The following is a 17,054-nucleotide window of genomic DNA, read 5'->3' as shown; positions in this document are numbered from 1 at the left end:
CAAGCTCGACAGCTGAGATAGATGATCGTAGCAGCTGGGACCTCATTTGGAAAGCAGGTATACCGGAGAAGATTAAAATATTCGCCTGGAGGGTAGCGACTAATACATTAGCAACCAAGATGAACAAATGCAAACATACTCTTGCCATTGATAATACCTGTAACATTTGTGGTAACGCAGAGGAGAACGAGTACCACGCAGTGGTGGAATGCACCAAGAGCAGAGCACTTCGACAGGAAATGAGGGCCAAATGGGCTCTGCCTAGAGAGGAGCTTTTCCGCTACACTGGAACAGACTGGCTCCAAAGCCTGTTAAATTCATGCGATGGAGAGACACGGAACAAAATTCTTCTCCTGGTGTGGCGGGCATGGTACCTGCGCGACAACGTTGTCCACGGAAATGGCAAAGAGCATATATCAAGATCGGCTGCTTTTCTAGTTCAGTATGAGCAAGAGATCAATGCATCCCAAGATAAACGGAAGCCTGGGAGTGCAGTTAGATGCCAGACTCTGTTTGGGGACCAGGGGATTCAGGTGCCAAAGCCCGTGTCGTCAAGCTGGCTGCCACCGCCGGAGGGTGTTACTAAATTAAACACCGATGCGGCATTTGAGGCCGCCTCCGGAGCAAGTGCATGTGGAGCCATTGCTAGAAACGCCCAGGGTGTGATCCTCTTCTCATTGGGATGCAAGCTAGATAATTGCTCGTCGGTGGAAGAGGCGGAGGGGCTATCGCTGCCGCATGGCCTTCAGGAACTAGCTAAGATCTACAGGGGCCCAATCCAGGTGGAGGTGGACTGCTCGTCGCTGGTCCCTGCGCTAACCCCAGGGTCCACGAATAGATCAAGTCTTTTCCCAATCATTGCTGGAATCCGATCAGTTCTGGCTGGATTCAGGGGCGTTGAAATTGGATGGATTAGTAGGACTGCAAACAAAGCAGCACACTATCTTGCAGCGCGCGTGAGGACCCATGACGATTGTATTTTCTTTGGCTATGCTCCGAGTGAGCTGCAGGATATTTTGTCAAACGATTGTAGTCCGGCTGTGTAACCCTTTTGGGTTTTCCCTCAAAAAAAAATAAAGGTCCATGAACAAAATACCCCTGCTATATACCGTGATCCATCGCTCCATGGAAATTACCATTGAAATAAAAGTGAAGATTAAAGAATTTGTTTTGTTCTTGATACAGATTGATGTGTTGGCATATGTTGCCTTGTATACATGTTACAAAGAATAAATAATGTAAGGTAAGGGCATCTCCAACAATGACCCTCAAAACATCCGCAAACGCCCCGACCGATCTGTCCAGACGCACTTTGCAATCGAACGCGGATGCATATTTGTCAGCGAACGTGTTTGCGCATCTGTTTTCCCGCAAATCGGACACAAACCAAGGGGCTCTATGAGAGTCCAAATCGCCGCCAAGTATGACTCTGACACCTCTGGCACACCAAAACCGAGGCACGACCCTTGAATTTGAAGCACTCCACATGAATGGGCGTTATCATTAGAGATTTTTTAGGGGACCAAGGTATTTCTCCTCTTTTTGCGAGACAAACTCCTGACGCTCACGGAGAAACAGCGAGCTACTTCCCCATCCAACGGCAGAGCTGGCCTGGGGCGTCCGAACTCTGAAAATTTCTCAGCCCCTATATCTAAGAAAAAAATGCCCTAAAAAATATAGGAAAAATAATTCGGCCTTGGGCGCAGCCGACTTCTAACCCTAGCTGGGCCTGAGACTCGGCCCAATAAAACACAGCGAAAGAGAACAAAAAAAACAGTGCGACTGTGTGGCTGCGCCTGTGCCTGCGCGAGTCCTCTTCTGACGAGAAAGAAAAGAACCCTACCCTGCCGCCGCTGCCTGGTCGTCGCCGTGCCCCGCCTGGCCGCCCCATTGTTCGTTCGCCCAGTCTGATGGCTCGCACGCAAAGCAAAGGTATCCATACTGCTCATCTCAATCCCAACTTCTCTTGCTAGCAACCTTGATTGAAATTCAAAGTTGTTTCTTTTCCTTGGTTGTTTTGTACTAGATTCTAAAGTTTTGTAAATTTGAAACCGATTTAGTAAATTTTGTTTCCATCTAATTTTACACGAAGGCAAAATGAATAAAAGAAACAACACAATGCCATTTTTTTTCAAGTTCAAACCGCCGGATCCACGGACACATGTCCTTTATCTCAATATAAATTGATAATGTTCCTCGTAGTACATCCATTGAAGATGCACTGGTTTGCATTTCAAACCATTGAAGATTTACCTTCTTCTACAATTTAAGATGTACTCATAGGAGGCCCAGATCTATAAATCCTTTGATTTGGTATCATCTTTTGTAGTACGTATCATTTATGCTATATATCATTGTTTGATTATGTCTTACTTTATTAGTTGAGCCACCATTGAACAAATACTACTTTAGAGACCTAAAAGATCTTATATTAATTTATAGCGTGAGTACTTTTGAATATTATTTTTGGGATCTTGTTAGTTATGCAACATAGCTTGACTTTTGTATGCCTTATAATTGGTTTTTTTAAGGTGTTTTAGATCCCCATCAATTTGTCCTTCTTCCCTAGACTGATTTCTCTTGACCCCTTGTTCTTTTAAGGGGCGCCATGGAGCGGAAGAGCTCTAGGAAGAAGAGGGAGGCAAGGATCACCAATGGTCCGGCGGAGGCGACCACCCTCCTGATGGACGACCTCATCGTGGAGATCCTCTCCCACCTCCCCGCCAGGTCCGTCCACCGCTTCAAGTGTGTCTTCCCGTCCTGGCGCGACCTCATCGCCGACCCCGCCAACCGCAAGAAGCTGCCCCACACTCTCGCGGGCTTCCTCTACAACACCTACGACAGGGTAGGCCCCGCGTCCATTACTTTCGGTTCGCAGACTTCTCCATCGGTGCAGCCCCGCCGGTCGACATGTCCCTTCCTTTCTTGCCACCCAACAAGGACTTGTGCGTCCTGGACACGTCACTACAACACAGTAGCAATTAGGAGGCATTTTAAAATGCCTTTAAAGACCCAAAAGGTGCCTTAAAAGACATAAGAAGGTATTTTAGAAAAGCGCTAGAGATAATCTTGAAGGGAAAGGGCTTTAGAGGCACTTTCGAAGGTATGGTCATCACATACAAGTCAAACTGAATCAAATGCACAGGTTCATTTCCTCTTAGATTAGAGAATCTTCATGAGAAGATGCGCGGCTCACCTTATAAACCGGCCAGATTTTAGCTCGGGGGGCGGTATGGGACTAATAAACTGCTACGTTGTTTGCGAGCAAGGGGAGTAGCTCACAAAAAAAAAAGCAGCACGACTGCAACCTCTTGGGAAAAAGATTACCACCCCAACCAACCTACCATTCAGTTCTTTGTTCAGTTTTGAGGAAGCTTTACACTTTTATAATGTCTCCATCTGGACAGGTGGCTCGCCCGAGTGGAAGGCCGTATAGATAGATATTTGATACATTAGGGGCTCATTTGAAAATCTGACCGAGCTTTCGAGGCATTTTCCTCCGGAATGCCTTCAAAAGTGCGTGCTGGCAACTTTCGAAACGCCCCCTATACTCTGATCTATTACGGCATTTTCTGAAAACGCCTCTCATTCTGTACTGGCATTTCGCGAAACGCTCCGTAAACTATTACATATTACTGCACTTTTTCAGAATGCCACTAATTAAGCATGTTTTGAGGCATTTTTTTAGAATGCCTGCTAACGAGGGGCCTTTGAAGGCGTTTTGGACAGAACGCCTTTAAAGAGAGGTAATCCAAGGCACTTTTTTAATGCCTTTTAGAAAATGCCTCTGTTTCTCAACGGTGTTGTAGTGCGTGCAATGGTCTCCTCCTCTGCCTCTGCTACATGGTCCCTTCTTCTCCATCCACGGATGAGAATGCGCCGGATGAACTTGAATCCCATTACATCGTGTGCAATCCAGCCACCGAGAGGTGGGCCGCCCTGCCACCTAACTTAGAGGTGCCAAATGACCATCCCATCTTTACTCGTTTGGCTTTTGATCCAGCGGCCTCGTCACACTTCCACGTTCTTCAGTTTAAGGGGGGCCCGTCAGGGGGGATGCATCACAGGAGTGAACATCTACTCTTCGAAATCTGGAGCTTGGATTCGTAGAGAAAGCCTCTTGGTTGATAAATTTCCCTGCAGTTTGGCGCTACAAGCGTCTTCTTTCATGGCATGTTGCACTTGCTTGGTTGGTTGTTACCCAATAACATGAGCGACGATGCTGTGCTGCACTGCTGCTAGCATTGGACATGGAGGGGAAGGTGTGGAAAACTATCCGTGTGCCATCTGGTGGTCTGACTTGTGGTAGAATTGGTTTATCACAGGGGTGCTTGCACTACTCTACGGCACCCAGGGTCAAGAAGAAAAAGAAGAATACCACGGTAGCATCAGTTTGGTTCATGGAGGATTATGATAGTAAAGAATGGGTCTTGAAGCATAGTGTTAGCAATGATGAGTTGCGGAACATAAATGGGGTGGGGTGGAGTACAAGGTGGCTGCTTTTCATCCAGACTGCGACACCATTTTTCTGGAAGCATGTGGTGTTGATGCATTGGCATCATACCATATGCAGCATCAGAAATTCCATCAAACCCTTAATCTTCGGGAAAAGAAGGCATCGAATTATCTACCTTATGTTCCACTTTTCTCAGACTCATTAGCAGGTGCAGATGGGCAGTAGTTTTACGTACAGACCTTGCTCCTGCTAGCTTGATTTTCTGTTTGGAGCAATTCCAGGAAACCTTAGATGTTAAGCATACTGCAATTTTCGAAGAACATGGTTTCTATTTTTTTTTGGCTAGATATCGTACTGCAGACGAATTAGTTTCATGTGGCTGAATTATTCTGAAGTCTGGTTTTCTTGTCGATGATACTATTAAGGATTATGTGTCCTAAATCCCAATATCAGTGCGTCTCATTTCTAAACATTTTAGTGTATTGAGAGTCCCAATCAGACCATTGTACTGTCTATTTTCTATGTTATAATCATCAGGATTTCGGTGATGCAGAGTGCCACTTAGCGAGTTTTTATCTGCTTCTGTTGTAGCTATTCAGTCTTCTGCATTTGAAATCATGTGTTTATTCTGCCTGTTAACCAAGGGACTGAAAAATTGCATCAATGCAAACAAAATACCAGCTTTACTAGAAGTCTTCTTGCTGGGTGAGATAACACAAAGAAATGGCTCTTCCCTATGCTGCATTATTTCTCAGTTGATTTCTGAACCAACTTTAGTGATGTCGTTCAGTACGCTGGTGCTTACACTCCAGCTATCTTGATTCTTTGTTCGAGACTTCGGAGCAATGTCTAGTATCCCTACAGATTGAGCATATTGTGCACAAACAACATGGTTACTGCTGTTGTTTGTTTACCTTTTGGCCTAGACACGGATTTGTTCCACATGGCTTGTATTTTGGGAAGGAGGAAGTACTCCCTCCATTACAAAATGTAAGACGTTTTTATGCCCTATGCAAAACCAAAAATGTCATACATTTTTTAGTAGTATTTAAGGAATATGAAAGTCTCAATATCTTAGTCCTCAATATCTTAGTCCTCAGCGGTAATGCACTGCATCCAACAAGTTCCTTGTATCTATTTTTGTTCGTAAATAAGAAGTTGCACTACGGGAACATGTTCCAGCCTTCCATCTGCACAAGGGCACTACACATATTAGATGGGAATAACACGTGCACAAGTTTAACCCCGGATCCTCCATGAAAATACAGAAAACAAAATAAACTAAGTGGGTCAAATAAGCTACACATCATCGTCAGATGAGAAAAAAAATAGGCTCCCCTATGTATCTCCATAGTATTTCGTTCGCTGCACTTGAACATCACAATCCTTCTGATAGATTTTTTTGTATATGTACAATAGCTGCATTTGCACTGAGTTTCCATATTTTCTTCAATTCGTATTATCCAGTCTACTAACCAAATGAGTGTTTATTTATCTTACAAAAACAAAATAAAGTGTAGCGTTGTGAAGTGCCCTAACAAAACACATTAGCTTATGATAATATTAGACTAGAAGGGTTGGGTGCGCTTTGTTGAGCCATTGGTGTTGTTGGGTTTTCATAATTTTTTTACTCCCTATGTTTCAAAACAGAAGGCGTATTAGTTTTTTGAAAAGTCTAATCTTTTAAGTTCGACCAAACTAATAGAGAAATATAGATTCATCATCAATTGAATTTTTATATCTTATTTATTTAATATTGTGGATGTCGGTATTTTTGGCTTTGACCTTGGTCAAAGTTAAATAAATAATTTCAAAAAACAAATACACCTTACATTTTGGAACTGGCGGGTGGGGGAGAGGATGGAGAAATTTTTGGTTTTGGTGTTTACATGTACTATATTGGTGTTACAATATCACATGTTCACGCTTTCTTTTAGGTGTTGAGAGGGTGCGCCAGACTGATTTGTTTTTGTGAGTCGATTGCTCTCAATGATTTGAAAAATCGTTGACCCGGTCAAAATCATGAATCAAATCCAAAATTGAATGCCTCTATCAAATGGAAAAGCTCCAAAATTAAGGACTATAGTAAACTAAAAGAATTGAACGAGAGTGCTCCTTGAGAAATTGTTGACCCGCCAAAATCAGATGACTCAGTTCTAAATTGGAGACCTCAATTTATTGTGAGGCCTTAAAAATTAGGGAGCATAGTGTATTTACTAGAAGGGTTGAGCATTGCTGCGTCCTTTGTGTTGTTGAGTTAAAAAAACACTCTCTGTTTCAAAATTTACGGCAATTAGTTTTTTGAAAAGGCAATCCACTTTAAGCTTGACCAAATTTTTAGAGAAATATATCATGCTTTATTTAATTGTGGATGTCGATAGTAGGCTTTGAACTTGGTCAAAGTTTAAGAAATGTGATTTTTCAAAAGAAAAACTAATACACCTTATATTTTGGAACTAAGGGAATATTGGGTTTGGTGGGTGGGGAGATGATGGAGTGTGTTTTCTTTTTATTTATAATGTGGAGTTTTAGTGGGCCTTTCTCGGTTGATATGTTTTTATAGGCCAGTTGTTACTGATTGATTTGAAAAATCCTTGACCCAGTCAAAATGTGAACTAATTCCAAAATTGAATACCCTAATCAAATGGAAGAGCACCAAAATTAGGGAGTGTAGTTAATAGAATTAAAAGAATTAAATGAGAGAAGTCCTTGAAAAATTATTGACAAGGTCAAAATTGGGCAACCCAATTCTGAATTGAAAACTAGGGAGCATAGTGTAGTTAACAGAATTAAAAGAATTAAATAAAAGAACTCCTCGAGAATTGTGGACCTAGTCAAAATTGGGCTGTGGGCCCTTAAAAATTGGACCCTCTTATCTAGCGAACGTTCGCCAAAAGATGTCTCATTTGCAAACAGTTTCTTCAGAGCGACATAGCATTTACTAGGATGAAGTCACAAAACTGCCATCTTTCCAGAAAATATTGTGTGGCTCTGAAGAAACTGCCACCCCACACACAAATAAAAATGCCACCCTTGCCCATCTAACGTCCGCCAGGTAATATTACCATAAAAATTAGGGAGCATAGTGTACCAACCATTTACATTTTTTTGTTGTCATAGACGAGAAGCATCCCACTTTTTGCAAAAGCATATTCACCTATGAATAGGCAAACACAAATAAGAGGAGATAGAAAATATATTTCAGCGGTTCAACATTAATCCGGTGAATACTTAACGTTAGGCACATGCTGAGAAAGAGTCCATCTAAAACAATAATATACTCCCTTTGTAAAGAAATATAAGACCGTTTAGATCGCTGTCCATGACATCGCTTTCTTGAAAAAAAAAGACGTTTTACTACTACATGACTTTGTTGCGATCCTGCATCTAGATGTAGAAACCCACACAATGTTGCTAGTTCCAGAAAATAAACGACAACTGGTGGCTTATAACCATGGGCCAACACACATTAGTAGCATATTCATACTATGGTACTCGTGATATAATTCTGAGGAAACGCATAATACAAACAAAACAAAAGGAATACCAAGCTTTGGTCTTAGAAAAGGATGCCCTCAATGTAATCCAGTGCGCCCTCCTTTTCAAATGAAATACACCCTCTTATGGAATCATCACATATACCAAGCAAATTTGAGGCAGATATTTGCATATTTCTCTTGTGATGTACTATTGAGGAAGTGCAGGCTAGGAGCTGCAGGTTTCAATTGTGGGGTGGTATTCGAGAATTGCACATCAATTGCTGCATGTTTCCATTGTGTTCTATTTGAGAAGTGCAAGCTCACAAAAATGAAAAAATAAATAGTAGATAGAAAATCATTGTAGCTAGTTTATTCCTTTTTTCTTCATACAATTCACAATGTAAACTAATGAAAACCATGACAGGAACCACACCATAATGATAACGATATCAAATATACTGTCACAATAAGAAAGTGCAAACAATATATTATTAGATCGGTGATTGTTGGTTCAATGTTAGCATTAAACTATGGATGATGCAGTAAATTATATTTATTATTATTATTGAGCCCTAGATTATTTTGCATAAAACACATATTTTCAAATAATATCGAGGACAAATATCCAGAAATCGGTATATTCATAACTTGCCACATAACATATGTTGTTACTATGCATTTGTCCTTCGGGCCCTACTTCCATGTTTAATCTCATCGAGATACAATTTTAGCAAGACTTGGAAATGGTGATGCTAGCTTGCAAATATTAAAGATAAAATCATGAAAGAAATCAAGAGCCTCAAAGTATCATATTGGATGAGCAAAAACCGAAATTTCGTGAAAAGTCACTACTATAATTATTGATAACCATGGTAAATTGTTTTTTTTGCATGGCAACCATGGCAATTTGGGCCAGGAATTTCAAAGAACTAATGTCCACAATTATATATTGCCTCCTGAATATTGGTGTGATTGTCTTATTTCTTAAAACTATCACGAGCAAAGAGGGCTTGCTTCTAAGCAAGATGCATAAATACGTGGCAACATACAAAATTAAATCAAATTAGAGCATAGAGGGCTGATACGTCTCCAAGGTATCTATAATTTTTGATTGCTCCATGCTTTAGTGGGCTTATTTATACACTTTTATATTATTTTTGGGACTAACCTATTAACCGGAGGCCTAGCCCAAATTGCTGTTTTTTTGCCTATTTCAGTGTTTCACAGAAAAAGAATATCAAACGGAGTCCAAACAGAATGAAACCTTCGGAATCGTGATTTTTGGAACAAACGTGATCCAGAGGACTTGAAGTGGACGTCAAGCAACCAATGAGGAGGCCACGAGGCAGGGGTGCGCCTACACCCCTGGGCGCGCCCTCCACCCTAGTGGGCCCCTCGTGGCTCCACCTACCTACTTCTTCCTCCTATATATACCTACGTACCCTGAAAACATCTAGGAGCACCACGAAAACCTAATTCCACCGCCGCAACCTTCTGTACCCGTGAGATCCCATCTTGGTGCCTTTTTTCGGCGCTCCGCCGGAGGGGGCATTTCTCACGGAGGGCTTCTACATCAACACCATAGCCTCTCCGATGATGTGTGAGTAGTTTACCTCAGACCTTCGGGTCCATAGTTATTAGCTAGATGGCTTCTTCTCTCTCTTTGGATCTCAATACAAAGTTCTCCTCGATTCTCTTGGAGGTCTATTCGAAGTAATCTTCTTTTGCGGTGTGTTTGTCGAGATCCGATGAATTGTGGGTTTATGATCAAGATTATCTATGAATAATATTTGAATCTTCTCTGAATTCTTTTATGTATGATTGGTTATCTGTGCAAGTCTCTTCGAATTTTCAGTTTGGTTTGGCCTACTAGATTGATCTTTCTTGCAATGGGAGAAGTGCTTAGCTTTGGGTTCAATCTTGCGGTGCTTGATCCCAGTGGCAGTAGGGGAAACGACACGTATTGTATTGTTGCCATCGAGGATAAAAAGATAGGGTTTATATCATATTGCATGAGTTTATCCCTCTACATCATGTCATCTTGCTTAAAGTGTTACTCCGTTCTTATGAACTTAATACTCTAGATGCATGCTGAATAGCGGTCGATGTGTGCAGTAATAGTAGTAGATGCAGGCAGGAGTCGGTCCACTTGTCACGGACGTGATGCCTATATACATGATCATACCTAGATATTCTCATAACTATGCTCAATTATATCAATTGCTTGACAGTAATTTGTTCACCCACCGCAATACTTATGCTATCTTGAGAGAAGCCACTAGTGAAATCTATGGCCCCCAGGTCTATCTTCCATCATATTAATCTTCCGTCAACTAGCTATTTCTGGCACCGTTTATTTTGCAATCTTTACTTTCAATCTATATCATAAAAATACCAAAAATATTTATCTTATTATTATTATCTATATCAGATATCACTCTTGCAAGTGGCCGTGAAGGGATTGACAACCCCTTTATCGTGTTGGTTGCAAGGTTCTTATTTGTTTGTGTAGGTATGAGGTGACTCGCGTGTGGTCTCCTACTAGATTGATACCTTGGTTCTCAAAAACTGAGGGAAATACTTACACTGCTTTGCTGCATCACCCTTTCCTCTTCAAGGGAAACCAACGCATGCTCAAGAGGTAGCAAGAAGGATTTCTGGTGCCGTTGCTGGGGAGATCTACGCCAAGTCAAGACATACCAAGTACCCATCACAACTCTTATCCTTCGCATTACATTATTTACCATTTGCCTCTCATTTTCCTCTCCCCCACTTCACCCTTGCCGTTTTATTCGTCATCTTTTTCGCTTGCCTTTTGTGTCTCGTGTGCCATTATGGCTAGTCCTTTATCCGCTCCTTTGTCTCCCAAGTTTGAGGTTCTTCACTTCAAACAAAGACAAGGAGAAAACTTAAAAGATGCTTGGTTTAGGATGATGGAATCTTATCGTAATTGCACTCTAGAGGTGAATTTTAGAATTTTGCTTCGCAATTTTTATGTTGGACTAAATATGTCCCATAGGAAACTCTTGGACTGCGTTGCCAAAGGAAATTTTATCGAAATTGATCCCAGTATTGCGCATGAAATTATAGAGGGAATAGTGGGAACACTACCTTAACAAAAGGGGCCTCATCATACCCAGGAAGAAATCCAAGCTTTTGAGAAAATTTGCGAAGTAACGAAAATATTACAAAAATCTCTTGAACCTCTTAAGAGTGTTAGCGGGAATCTTCACCGCATGAATATGTTGATCACTCTTTGTAATAAGCGGTTGGACTCTTTAGATCTAAAAATTTCCAAATATGAAGGGAAATGTAAAGAACCTCCCGGATTCGAGCATAACTCCGCTAAAAATTAAAAATCAAAGATGGCAATACCTAGATTTGTCCTCGCTTTTATGCCTAGCTAGGGGCGTTAAATGATAGCGCTTGTTGGGAGGCAACCCAATTTTATTTTTATTCCTTGATTTTTGTTCCTGTTTAGTAATAAACAATTTATCTATCCTCTGTTTTGGTTGTGTTTTTTTGTGTTTAATTAGTGTTTGTGCCAAGTAGAACCGTTGGGAAGACTTGGGGAAAGTCTTTTTGATCTTGCTGTAAAAAACAGAAACTTTAGCGCTCGCGAGAATTGCTGCCATTTTTTATTGGAGACTGATATTTAGTTAATTCTTTTTGCAGATGATTAATAGATAAATTACTCACGTCCAGCATTTTAGTTTAGAATTTTTGGGGTTCCAGAAGTTTGCGTTAGCTACATATTACTACAGTCTGTTCTGTTTTTGACATATTCTGTTTTTCGTGTGTTGTTTGCTTATTTTGGTGAATCTATGGCTAGTAATGGAGTTTATAAACCATAGAGAAGTTGTAATACAGTAGGTTTAACACAAATATAAATAAATAATGAGGTCATTACAGTACCTTGAAGTGGTGTTTTGTTTTCTTTCGCTAACGGAGCTCACGAGATTTTCGGTTAAGTTTTGTGTTGTGAAGTTTTCAAGTTTTGGGTAAAGATTTGATGGATTATGGAACAAGGAGTGGCAAGAGCCCAAGCTTGGGGATGCCTAAGGCACCCCAAGGTAAAATCCAAGGCCACCAAAAAGCCTAAGCTTGGGGATGCCCCGGAAGGTATCCCTCTTTTGTCTTCGTTCATCGGTAACTTTACTTGGAGCTGTATTTTTATTCACCACATGATATGTGTTTTGCTTGGAGCGTCTTATATGATTTGAGTCTTTGCTTTTTAGTTTATCACAATCATCCTTGCTGTACACACCTTTTGAGAGAGACACACATGAATCGGAATTTATTAGAATACTCTATGTGCTTCACTTATATCTTTTGAGCTATATAGTTTTTGCTCTAGTGCTTTACTTATATCTTTTAGAGCACGGTGGTGGTTTCATTTTCATAGAAATAATTGATCTCTCATGATTCACTTATATTATTTTGAGAGTCCTTTAGAACAGCATGGTAATTTTCTTTTGATATTATAAAAAAAACTTCCATATAAGTGCATTGAATACAATGAGAAGTTTGATACTTGATGATTGTTTTGAGATATGGAGATAGTGATATTAAAGTTGTGCTAGTTGAGTAGTTGTGAATTTGAGAAATACTTGTGTTGAAGTTTGCAAGTCCCGTAGCATGCACGTAAGGTAAACGTTGTGTAACAAATTTGAAACATGAGGTGTTCTTTGATTGTCTTCCTTATGAGTGGTGGTCGGGGACGAGCGATGGTCTTTTCCTACCAATCTATCCCCCTAGGAGCATGCGCGTAATACTTGGTTTTTGATGACTTGTAGATTTTTGCAATAAGTATGTGAGTTCTTTATGACTAATGTTGAATCCATGGATTATACACACTCTCACCCTTCCATCATTGCTAGCCTCTTTGGTACCGTGCATTGCCCTTTCTCACTTTGAGAGTTGGTGCAAACTTCGCCGGTGCATCCAAACCCCGTGATATGATACGCTCTATCACACATAAACCTCCATATATCTTCCTCAAAACAGCCACCATACCTACCTATTATGACATTTCCATAGCCATTCCGAGATATATTGACATGCAACTTTCCACCGTTCCGTTTATTATGACATGCATCATCATTGCCATATTGCCTTGCATGATCATGTAGTTGACATCGTATTTGTGGCAAAGCCACCGTTCATAATTTCTTTCATACATGTCACTCATGAGTCATTGCATATCCCGGTACACCGCCGGAGGCATTCATATAGAGTCATATCTTGTTCTAGTATCGAGTTGCAATCATTGAGTTGTAAATAAATAAATAGAAGTGTGATGATCATTATTAATAGAGCATTGTCCCAAAAAAGGCCAAATAAAAAAAGGAAGGCCCCCCCAAAAAGGGCAATGCTACTATCCTTTTTCCACACTAGTGCTTCAAAGTAGCACCATGATCTTTATGATAGAGAGTCTCTTGTTTTGTCATTTTCATATACTAGTGGGAATATTTCATTATAGAACTTGGCTTGTATATTCCAACAATGGGCCTCCTCAAGTGCCCTAGGTCTTCGTGAGCAAGCAAGTTGGATGCACACCCACTTAGTTTCTTTTGTTGAGCTTTCATACATTAATAGCTCTAGTGCATCCATTGCATGACAATCCCTACTCCTTGCATTGACATCAATATGGGCATCTCCCTAGCCCATTGATTAGCCGCGTCAATGTGAGACTTTCTCCTTTTTGTCTTCTCCACATAACCCCCTTCATTATATTCTATTCTACCCATAGTGCTATATCCATGGCTGACGCTCATGTATTGTGTGAAAGTTGAAAGAAGTTTGAGATTACTAAAGTATGAAACAATTGATTGGCTTTTCATCGGGGTTTTGCATGATGAGAGCATTCTTGTGTGACGAAAATGGAGCATGACCAAACTATATGATTTTGTAGGGATTAACTTTCTTTGGCCATGTTATTTTGAGAAGACATGATTGCACTACTAGGGAAAACCCTAGCAGTAGCGCTGGTTTTGTGCTCACTAGTAGCGCGGGTAGGCGCGCTACTAATAAGGCGCTACAGTTATTGCTTAGTAGTAACGCGTGCCGCACGCGCTACTGCTAGGACAAATAGCTGCAGTGCTTGTTCACTCCCACGCTGCTGCTAATGTAACTACTGGCAGCGTGTTCTCTTTCCATCGCTACTAGTATTGTTTTTTTATTTTTTTATTTTTAGTGTATTTATGCGCCATCGTACAAATATTGGTACAATACCAGTTATGAGGTTTACATCATTATGTCCATAACAGTGTGTCAAATGAAGGTGGATTAGGTTCAAGTGGAGGCAATATGTGGTGCATGTCAAAAGTATACTACTAATCCAAACTTGATCTAGTTTGGACTAGTAGTACTTTCGATGTGCACCACATGTTGCCTCCACTTGAATCGAATCCGCTAGCACAAGCTATTTAATCATCATCATAATCATTAGCACCAACAATATTTATTTAATCACCACTAACACTAGCTAATAATAATCATCAGTCATTACCACCAACACTAGCTATTTTATCATCATAGTAATAGTGTAGCACATCATCATCCTCAAACTCATTTCTAGCTAATCACTCCCATTGCTCTCTCTTAGGTAAAACAACATAAAACATGTGTAGCTCTCCTCCTTGATCAAGTTGGAGCATGCAGATGAACCTGTCTCCTAATTTTGGGTAGCACATCTGTTTGCTGCCCCCTAGTACTTGTCTGCGCTCCCCCATCACATATATGGTCCAGTCTTGCACTATTAAGCATTCATCGCTGATCTTGAATGCACTAAAGTAACATGTAGGATATCTTGGCCGTAAGCTAATAATACTCATGGTACCTTTAGTCTCGATCCCATAAGGCACAACATTCATCGGGAGTCCCTGTTGAAGAACATCGTATGGTCACATACTTAGTAATGAAGTTTAGCTTCACAAATAATGTATGGAAAAGATGCACTGAGGACAAATAGTAAAAATCTTACCATCCTTCCTAAATAGATGTGACCGTAGTTCATGACGAACACTATTGGTCGCACGTTTTCAGTACTAAGATTTCTAAGTCCAGGAAGAAAATTTGTCTTGACGGTATCAAGATCCTCAAGCCATGAAACATAATGACTTAGCTCCTCGCACTTTAGTTCAGCCCCGGGACAGTAGTAGGTCCTGTCTACCAAGCGCTGGACATGTTTGCTTGCACCGAAATAAGCTGACAATACAAATTAGTTGTCAACTATTTTTGAATAAACAATATCAAAGACATAAATATGGTTGAGAAACTTACATTTTGGTGTAACTGGAGGCGTCTGCACATCGACCCAGATGTCGGTATTACCTTCAATATCATCTTCCGGATGAATATCAAAGGTGATAACCATATCAGGCTGAAATGCATAAGTCTTGCATAGTGCTCGCCATGTTTTGCATCCAAAATAGATGTAGTCGTCTGAATTGTATAATTTTGCGTGGAAAATATAACCATGCTCGGTCTTCAAATAAACTTTCTTTACCTCCATAGTATGACTGAAACCTATCTTATCCAATACAAAAACTCTTGCATGGCAGGGGATACGCTAGTAGAATAGTAAAAAAAATATAAGTTGAAGCAAATGAAGCAGATGTCATGCTTAATTATGAAAAAAGACTTGTCGTTGTGACTTACTGTATCCACTTCGAAGTTCTCATCCAGCTTGATGCTGAAGCGCCTATCATCATCTAGGAAGATTCCGTCGCACAGGCCGCGCTCGTCTTCGCAGTATTTGCAAATACCGAAATCCTTTTTGTCGTCAGACATTTCCTATGTTCATAGTTAAAACATTAATTGAAAATCGATAGAAGACAACTACCAGGATACTGAACACACAAATCCGGGGCACTCGATATTTCCTACATATTCTGGCAAAAGTCATGCCAAAATTCACGGAAAAATCCGGCATGACCTTTGCTAAAATAGGATATATCGAGCGCCTGGAATTTGCCGGAACGGAAATGAATCAACACTCCGGCAAAACATAGGCCACTCGGAGGTGTAACCTGCAAACATGACCGGCCACTTGGATATTGAGCAACACAAGATATACATTTCAAAATATCTTATAAGACTCAAATTAGCATGCATTCAATAAGCAAAAGTAAATCATCTCATGCGTCCGTACATCATCGAATATTATCACTAATACATCCTAAATAGTGTCATACATATAACATCACTAGTACAACTAAAACCCTAGAACACGACAGGTATCGGCGCGGGTGGTGGACACCACAGAGAAGGAACCATCACGGGATCATAGATCCAGTGAGATCCCTAGAGAACCTGCCAGGTATTGGAGAACCCGTGCTCCAACGCAAACAAGTAGCGACGGACGTGCGCGTCCTCATCACTGACACGGTGACGCACCACCTCCGCGGAGTCCTCGAGCCTCTGGACCGTCACTGGCCCACGCGACCGCCACCAAAGAAGGTTCGGGTCAACGACAGGCTGGCTCCTCACCAACCTGCGCCCCTGGTAGGTAGCGCCTCCCAGTACCACCCCGGCGGAGCCCAGTCCCAGACATGGCCCATCTGGTCAAGCAGGTGTCGTCCTCCGCCAACTCGACGACGAGGATGCGGGATAGGCATCGTCCACGTCGATGCGGGAAAATTGCTTTAACTAAAAAAAATAGCAACAAGTTCTTACTAACTAGTTTTATTAATTCAACTAGTTCTTACTAAAAATAAACTTACTATAAATAAAAATATTCTAGTACCTAATTAGTACCTAGTTCTTACTAACTAATTAGTACCTAAGAACCACTGCCCTAATTACCATCTAATTTGATGAACCTATAGGGTGTAAAGTGGTAGCGGATATTCCAATTATCCAACTATAAAGTGAAATAAGTGGTCAAATTTTACTCGTTTTATGATTCATCTTAGAAATTTGATTCGTTTCCATCCTTACATGAACCCTAACTCATTTGAGTCGCATCCGATTCGTTTCCACCCTAACTAATTTGATGGAGGTAGAAACCCTAGGCAGAGGTAGGGGAGAGGGAGGAGCAGGCATGCTCACCTCGGGTGCCTGCGACGAGGGAGGGGCAGGCGGCGTCGAGGTCATGGTCGGGGCTCCGGGGCGGC

The sequence above is a fragment of the Triticum dicoccoides genome, chromosome 7A (genome assembly GCF_002162155.2).
Source record: "Triticum dicoccoides isolate Atlit2015 ecotype Zavitan chromosome 7A, WEW_v2.0, whole genome shotgun sequence".
Taxonomy (NCBI): Eukaryota; Viridiplantae; Streptophyta; class Magnoliopsida; order Poales; family Poaceae; genus Triticum; species Triticum dicoccoides.
This window is presented reverse-complemented; position numbering follows the sequence as displayed.